At 40.3% G+C, this 8,026-nt stretch overlaps 1 protein-coding gene across 1 annotated transcript in view; it reads left to right on the forward strand.

Moving 5' to 3' along the window:
* The window catches only part of LOC308297700 (uncharacterized protein), a 19,079-nt gene extending 14,750 nt beyond the window's left edge, over positions 1 to 4,329 (forward strand). Inside the window, exon 10 of the mRNA XM_080741248.1 lies at positions 1 to 4,329. This exon is cut by the window's left edge and continues 393 nt beyond it. The gene's annotated coding sequence lies outside the window, so the exon portion shown is untranslated.
* The last annotated feature ends 3,697 nt before the right edge of the window (positions 4,330 to 8,026 follow it).

Raw genomic sequence — 8,026 nt, forward strand, 5'->3', positions numbered from 1 at the left:
TCCCCCAGAGTTACTGTCGAAGTGTCCTTGAGCAAGACACTGAACCCCTAATTGCTCAAGATGAGCAGGTTGGTGCCTTGCATGGTTTCCTCTGCCATCGGTGTACAGTATGAATGTGTGGGGGAATGTAAAGCACAATCTCTGCAAAGCGCCTTGCACCATTTACCATTTATAATGTATACTAGGAGTCAAACAACTTTCTGAAGTGGAGACGTTCTTGAATGGCTATCTGCTCATGAATCAAGCATTCATTTCTTTTATCTTTTGCTGACGCAACATTGCATAATAATGGCGTATTACAACATTGTTACTTAGTATCTGAAGGACATTTCTGTGAGTGCAGGCAATATCTGTGACTAAACGTTCTAGATTGTGTAAGAAATTGGTGAAATACGTTTTACAGTACATTGTCAAGAATCTATTCCAGATTTATAAAGCAAATTGGAGTTTTAAATTATTCTCATTGTATTCACAACAACAAAAATAATGTAGATAAAAAACAAAGTAGTATTATCACTGGCATGACGGCATCCATCCGGTTGAGTAGGATAGATCCCCGTGGGGGAGAGTCCAATGCTAGATCCATCTATTTTGTTTGCACAGTAGGCATGGAAGTGTAATAATCGGTTTGTGGTTGTTGAAGTGTTCTGTTTGGGAGTTTCTCCTTATGCAGCAGCCACTTGTTTACTGCAGTGTCACATGGTGACCTCCTGGATGGTCATGCTCCAGATGTTGTTTTTGTGACAATGTACAATTAGTTTTTTAGGTCAGCCTTGATGTTGTCTCCTGAAACCTCTCTTAGGGCTCTAACACACTGTACGATTTTGCGTGGTCGGTGAGTCATCAGATCATTAGAGTATTTCACACTGAACGATTGACTTTCTTGAAATCGGCTCGTTGTAGCTTTCGCCGACAAGATTGATCACCGACAAGGGATCACACACTGCCAGATATTTCACCAGGATGCATCCCTGACACATAGCCAATATTACATTTGTTTTTATACTAATTGTGCACGAGAGCGGGTGCTAATGATTTTCCTCTCTCACTGTGCGTGCGTGCGTCTCACGCACGCACGCACGCACGCACGCACGCACGCACGCACGCACGCACGCACGCACGCACGCACGCACGCACGCACGCACGCACACACACACACACACACACACACACACACACACACACACACACAGTGCACTCCGCACCTGTTCAATGTTTTCACAATAAGACCAGCCATGCTGCTGCGTGGTTTTACAGTCTTGGCTAAAAGTATTGCATTTGTAAAACAGGAAAGAAAATTAAAAAAAAGATCTTCCAGAAGCTTGGCAAATGAAAACATATTTTGCATCAACATACAGTATTTGGTTTGCAGAGGAACACAACATAAAACTAGAATAAATACAGAATCCTAGCTCATTCTACAAAGAAACTTGCATAAATACTTAAATACACTGTACTTGAATTTCAAGCAGGCTATTCACCTGGAACTCACCTGTGGTGAGTCCAAGCTGACTTTAATCTTTAGTAACCACTAATCCACCCAGTTTAAATGGAGTAAATCCCTCATTCTGCTGTTTTGTGTCACACACTGAGCATGGACCAAATGAAAAAGGAGAGAATTGTCAGGAGGTCAGAGGTCAGATTGTAGCCAAGCATGGACAATTTGAAGGCTCCAAGTCCATCTCCAGAGACCTTAATGTTCCTTCACTGTGCGCAATCTAGACGATTGTGTGTTGTATGTTTTTTTTTTAAACAAATGCAAGGGTGTCAATACTTTTAGCCACGACTGTATTAACATATTGTGAGATGCGTTGGTTTTATAGGCCTATTGCTATGAAACGGCATCTATATTATTATGATGAAAGTCATGACGCTGGACCGTCTGTCTCCCCCCCCCCCCCCCCCCCCCCCCCCCCCCCCCTCTCTCCCTTTCTTTCTCTATCCACTCCGCTCTGTGCGTCTCCATTAGAGAGAGAGAGAGAGAGAGAGAGAGAGAGAGCACTCGGGGTGGGGTGCGCTGTGACAGAGTAGGCCTATCTAGATTAGAAACGCTCGGGGAGCTGTCGGCGAGTGCTGGAATCGCGCACGGATCTTCTCGCAGAGCTTTTCACACACAGCGAGTAAAGCCTCGGCGAGCAAAGCCCGATCTTGCGGCAGATCGCCGTTTTTGTCGACGTGCGCCAAAATTGGTCGGCGACAGCATAATCGGCTCAAAAGGTCGGGCAGTGTGTTCGAGCCCTTACTGTATGCCCAACCAGGGGCTGTCTGGCTGGGAGCGCATCTAAATGACTATACTATACTATACTATATTATATTATATTATATTATATTATATTATATTATATTATATTATATTATACTATACTATACTATACTATACTATACTTACTTACGTATCTGTCTATGTCTATCTGTCAGTCTCTGTCTTTCTGTCTATAATATACAGTAATAAGTAATCAAATTTAAACTTGCTTTATTACATTTATAATAATCACCAGACACATCAAATGATTACAGTATTACACAATATATTACAATACATACCATATTACATCGTTCACATTATTACCTCAAAATATTATCTGTACACATGTCTCATTCATCAACCGTGTCAGAAGGCCACAGTTGACAGCTGATTAGGTTGACTGATTAAGCTGACTGATAACTAGCCTACATGCTGCACCTTGTATGCGATCTTTGTCTTCGTCATGTCTATAGCCTACTGCATTTGTTCCTGGGAAAACATTAATATTCCAGGAGCACTGATGATAGTCCAGGACTGGAATGTATGCTGCTTTTTTAAATTCACCTGTCCTGAGCACTGTTTGACACTGATGTCTTTAAATTAAAGACATGAGTAGTTTTTTTAGAGGTTTTTAGGCTAACTATCTGTTCTTTTTATCTTTTATCTTTTTATCTTTTTATCAATTCATATTGATGACCAACTGACCACCTGACCCTAAGGCACAGCTTGTGACTGTGCCGTATCCACAAGGTCTCTGAAATTAGGCCTTACTGCCATGGAGCCTGTACCTAAAACAATGAGAATTGTTTTGGTTTAAAAGGCTCAGCCTGGTGTCATGCAGACACCAGGGAAGGACACCCCTTCAGGAACCTATGAACTCTTTGCCACGTATATGGAACCCACTTGTGGACAAGAAACATCCTATGAACTGTTGAAACGTCATCCATTGACTGACCAAATGACCATACTTAAACTCATGTCAAAACATCACTTGTCAGAGAGAGCACGAACCATTGAACCATTATTTCTGTACTGTACCTGTCTTGAATTCTCTCTCTCCATAGTAAACATTCCATTCTCACTCTGAATCACTCTGTCTTATTTCTTTGTGGTGGATTATTGTATCTCATAGGGGAATAAGAAGGTGTTGTTGTTTACAAATAATATATGTATCACTGTCTTTGGGGTATCAAAACCTTTTCATCAAAATTAGCCAATTTACATGCTCATACCATACAGGACGTGTGCCTCGCTGTGATCTGCTATTGTTGGTGAATTTTTGCGACAGAATAGGACAAATTATGGTTTGTGTGGTTAAATGCCTTTTTATGCTTAAAGGGCCATTCACACTGAGCACCATAACTATGAAAAATATAGTTTTAAAATAGTACTAACTACTAAGCCAATTGGATGGCAGTGTTAACACAAACTATAAAAAAAAAAATACAATGGTGAAAGATATAGTTATATATATATCTTTATAGTTATCTTTACCCAGTGGGAATGGTGCTTTATGTAATATGGGACCTTGTCTTTGACTACTTTTAAATCGAGGCTAAAAAAATGTTTGCTCGCCACTGAGGCAAACACACATGGCAGGGTCAGGGACACGCATCGTCCTTGTTCAGAGCCGAGTGGGATTGGGAAATGTTCTGTGCGTATGTACAGTATATACAAACATCCTGGCCCCCAAACTGTGGAATAAACTCCCTGTTGCACTTAGAACGTCAGACTCACACCCTAGCTTCCGCCATGTGGCCTAAAGACTCACCTCTTCAGACTCCACCTTGGCCTACAGCACTTAGCGTAGCACTCCTCAATCACCATACATGTCATTTAGATATCATTTTTTATATTTTTTAATAACGTTTTAAATAGGTGCGTGGTCTACTTTTTTTATTTCTTGGATTACTATTTCTATGCATTTGATGCATTTGTGTTGATGTATTGATGAATTACCTTGTATGCCCTGATGAAGACCCTGAGAGGTCGAAACATGTTGGCTTTTATTATTTTGTAATGAAATAAAGTACCTGGTTTTTACGTCCGTTCTCCTCCTCTTTTAACTTTTTGAGTGCTCGGATCTCTCCTCTCTTTTTCTACCTTGTATTGCTGTATTGTAAACACAATGATCATTTATTTCTTCATTTTATTTCTGTAAATATTTCTAAACTTGTAAATCTTTTTGTGTGTGTATGAAAAGTGCTATGGGCCTACACATAAACATGAATGACAGTATGTGGGATGATGTTTCATTTTTGTAGAAGTTATACATGTGGGGCATGTCATACACTAAACAATCTGCTAAGCAAGCGCCCTGTCGCTAGGATGGTTTTTCTGTGAATAGTGGGGACCTGATGATCTGTCTTGTGATGATTTGTGTTATATGTTTTTGTGTTGTTTTTTTGTTGAACAGACTTGTGAAGACAAATTTCCCCACGGGGACAATAAAGATTATTATTATTATTATGGTCACTGGGTCACTGGTCAGACCCCTCATGTGACTGGACAGGGACAACAAACATGTGTTCCGGTGACATCATTCGTCAAATATTAAACTCCCAGATGCTTGTGAAATGGCCGAGGGAAGTAAATCTGGAACACAGAAGACAGAAAAAACAATCAGTATATTATTGGCAGTGACTCATTTACATGACAATTAGGATGATGACACATGAGGTTATGCAGTTTAATTTTCATGTTTTCCTAAGTATAGGCTAGACTACATGCCAATTTGATTACTTTTAGTTATTTATCTACTGTGTGTTTCCCGATTAAGAATTTAAGAACCCCACGTTTGTATTTGAAGTCTGTCTTGATCTAATGACAAATATGTCATCTATTTGTGTTAACTTTTTTTGGTTGACCGATTATGAAAGACTTGAATTATGTTTTAGTAAAGGTATTTTCTTTTTGGCAGATTATGTGTGTAGTCTGTGTAGGCTTGGGGAAAAAAGACTGTTTAGCTATGTTTAGCCTAGGTTTGAAGCAAAGTTTGAAAAACAGTCTTTTTGTTTTTATTTTATTTTCAAATGTAGAGGCTACCTGTATGGTACCGATGAAATGATTTATATGTAGGCTATGTGTCCTGTAAGTTCATGTGGGCTGGGCACCTTTTTGGTGCACGACACGAAAATAAATAAATCTTATCTATGTGGCGACAATGTGTGCTGTAAGGCAGCATTAGACTAACTGGGGGTCTGCAACGCTATCTGCTGGTCAAACTAGCCAATTACAGTAGTATAGGCTACATACAGCAATATTGTCTGAGATGGAGAATTGGAGATTAATTAATTTAGTAAATAATCATTCATAGACAACTAGTCAGTTCACTGTTTGTTTGTGAACGTGTTTAATAGTCTGCTTGTGACTGACGCGGCTTTGAGCTTGTCACGTGTACACAATGTTTGATCTGCATGAACACATGAATGAATTATGCCGGTTCTTGAGGGGATCTCTGATGCAATCGAGGTGTAACTTCAAAGCCTGCCGCATTCCCCCGCATGGATTTCCATAATGAAATGGCTTATGGAAGTCAGTTAACACAAACATAGACTAGCCTAGGCTAAGTAATCAAAGCAATAGCGTGCATGCAAATTCCACTACACTGAAATGATCCGATCATAATCATGAAATCATAATAAAATGTTAGGTATGGAATGGCTCTGTCTTTAAGAATCTATTAAAAGCCGTGGGAAAATCGTGTTTACCCGTTTTGGTTTCCTATGGTCCGCCTGTTAACAGATAGCCTACGCCAAATGAAAGCCGTATCTTTTATAGAAAATTCAGGGGATTGAAAAGCTGCACACACAGTCCGTCGTCAGTCACCATTCTGGCTCTGCTGCGTGTGCAGTTGCCTGACTTGCCTCAGTGCTGTCCGTGCTGTAAGAGTGCGAACACCGCCCTCTGCCGGCCAGTGTCGGAGAGCCAAAATGGCGGCGGTACAGAGAGTGGTCCTGATGCTGCGAGGAGGATACAGGGAGGATGGAAGCTACCTAAACCGTGCCGGAATCCACTCCATTGGCGCAGTCTCTGTGGCGCAATGGAATAGCGCGCTGGACTTCTAATCCAGAGGCTCCGGGTTCGAGTCCCGGCAGAGATGGGTCACTCTGCTTGCCTACATGGCAGACCTGCGGTTCCTTTTTTCCTAGCCTATATAAATTAAATGAAAAATGCATGTAGGATATTAAACGGTATATTCATTATGATTTGGAATCACCATCCCAATCCTAAGTCTGCAGTTTGTTATTGGAAGAACTACATAGAAATAAGCAGCACATTTCTGGTCTTTGTCAATGTATTTATCAATTACAGTCTAACATCAAATGATGTTTGCATGGATATTGAGAATACATGAATTCGTGATGCTGCATGGATGCATGTATAGTCAGTATCAGTATATATATATAGCTGTGTGTGTGTGTGTGTGTGTGTGTGTGTGTGTGTGTGTGTGTGTGTGTGTGTGTGTGTGTGTGTGTGTGTGTGTGTGTGTGTGTGTGTGTGTGTGTGTGTGTGTGTGTGTGTGTGTGTTGTATGTATGTATGTATGTATGCATGCATGCATGCATGCATGCATGTTATGTATGTACATGTACTGTACTTTTGTACTCATGTACTTTTTTTTTATTTTTTATTATGCCTTTGTAATTGATGTTATGCTTTTTCTGCTTTTGAAATTGCTGTTATCCTCGATAAAGTACTATGTTGTATCCGTCTGTCTTTCAATGTTATATGTGATACTTAAAGTGGTTCCTGTGTAAATAAGCCGCAAGGCTTTCTAGGATCTCCTTTTAGTTGACCTTGTACCAGTGATTTGTGCTGTCATGAAACTGTACTTTTCTCTATTGCAAACTGCTAATAAATTCTTCAATCAATCAATCAATCAATCAATCAATCAATCAATCAATGTATGTAGCCGTATGGGCTGTATATGCTTAACTACGAATAGGATTGAATCGTTGCTATAAATAAAACTGTTATAATGGTTTGCCTTAATAGCCATTGCAGCTATGAATATATAGGCAGGCAATGTCATCCAGCTACTATGGCTGTCCAATATAGCCTAATAATGGCAAGATATGAAGAGAATAAATACATTTGAATATCTGCAATGTTATGCTCTCCTCACCAGTGACAGGCCAGCTCTTGGGGCGACAGGCTGTTAAAAATAGAACCTGGGAACCTGCAGCTTATCTTATCTGACTGTCACTTTCAGAAGCTGGAGCGTCATTGAGGGTGACTGAAGTTTTGCTCCAGCTATGCATGGCATGCCAAGGCTCCACCCTACGCTGGCCACAAGAGGGCGCTCCAAACTCATTAATTCCAGTCATCTGTGGTGGAAAGTACAGAGGAGGAACAAGCCAACTATCCTGAGCTCATGTTGTCATGGGACAACACAAGATAAACTATTATCACCCCCTTCCCCCTCTCTCTATTTCCCCTCTATTTCATGTCACTTTTTAACAATGGTGGAAAAAGTACTCACGTTTCTTAAGTAAAAGTATGCCTATCCATACTGCAATATAGAAATGAGCCTACAAGTAAAAGTCAGGAATTCAAAATGTAGGCCTACTTGAGGCAAAAGTAGGCCTACAAAAGTATTGGCATCAGACTTAAAGCAGGCTTACCAAAAGTAAAACTACTCATTATGCAGAATGTCCCATTTGAAATGTATACAAATCTTTTGAAAATAGCAGATCTACAAGCTCACAAATGCATCACATCATGACACATTGTGAGCTTGTAGATCTGCTATTTTCCAATGGCCAAAAGGAATATATGG

The sequence above is a fragment of the Nannobrachium achirus genome (genome assembly GCF_963921795.1).
Source record: "Nannobrachium achirus genome assembly, chromosome: 14".
Classification (NCBI taxonomy): domain Eukaryota; kingdom Metazoa; phylum Chordata; class Actinopteri; order Myctophiformes; family Myctophidae; genus Nannobrachium; species Nannobrachium achirus.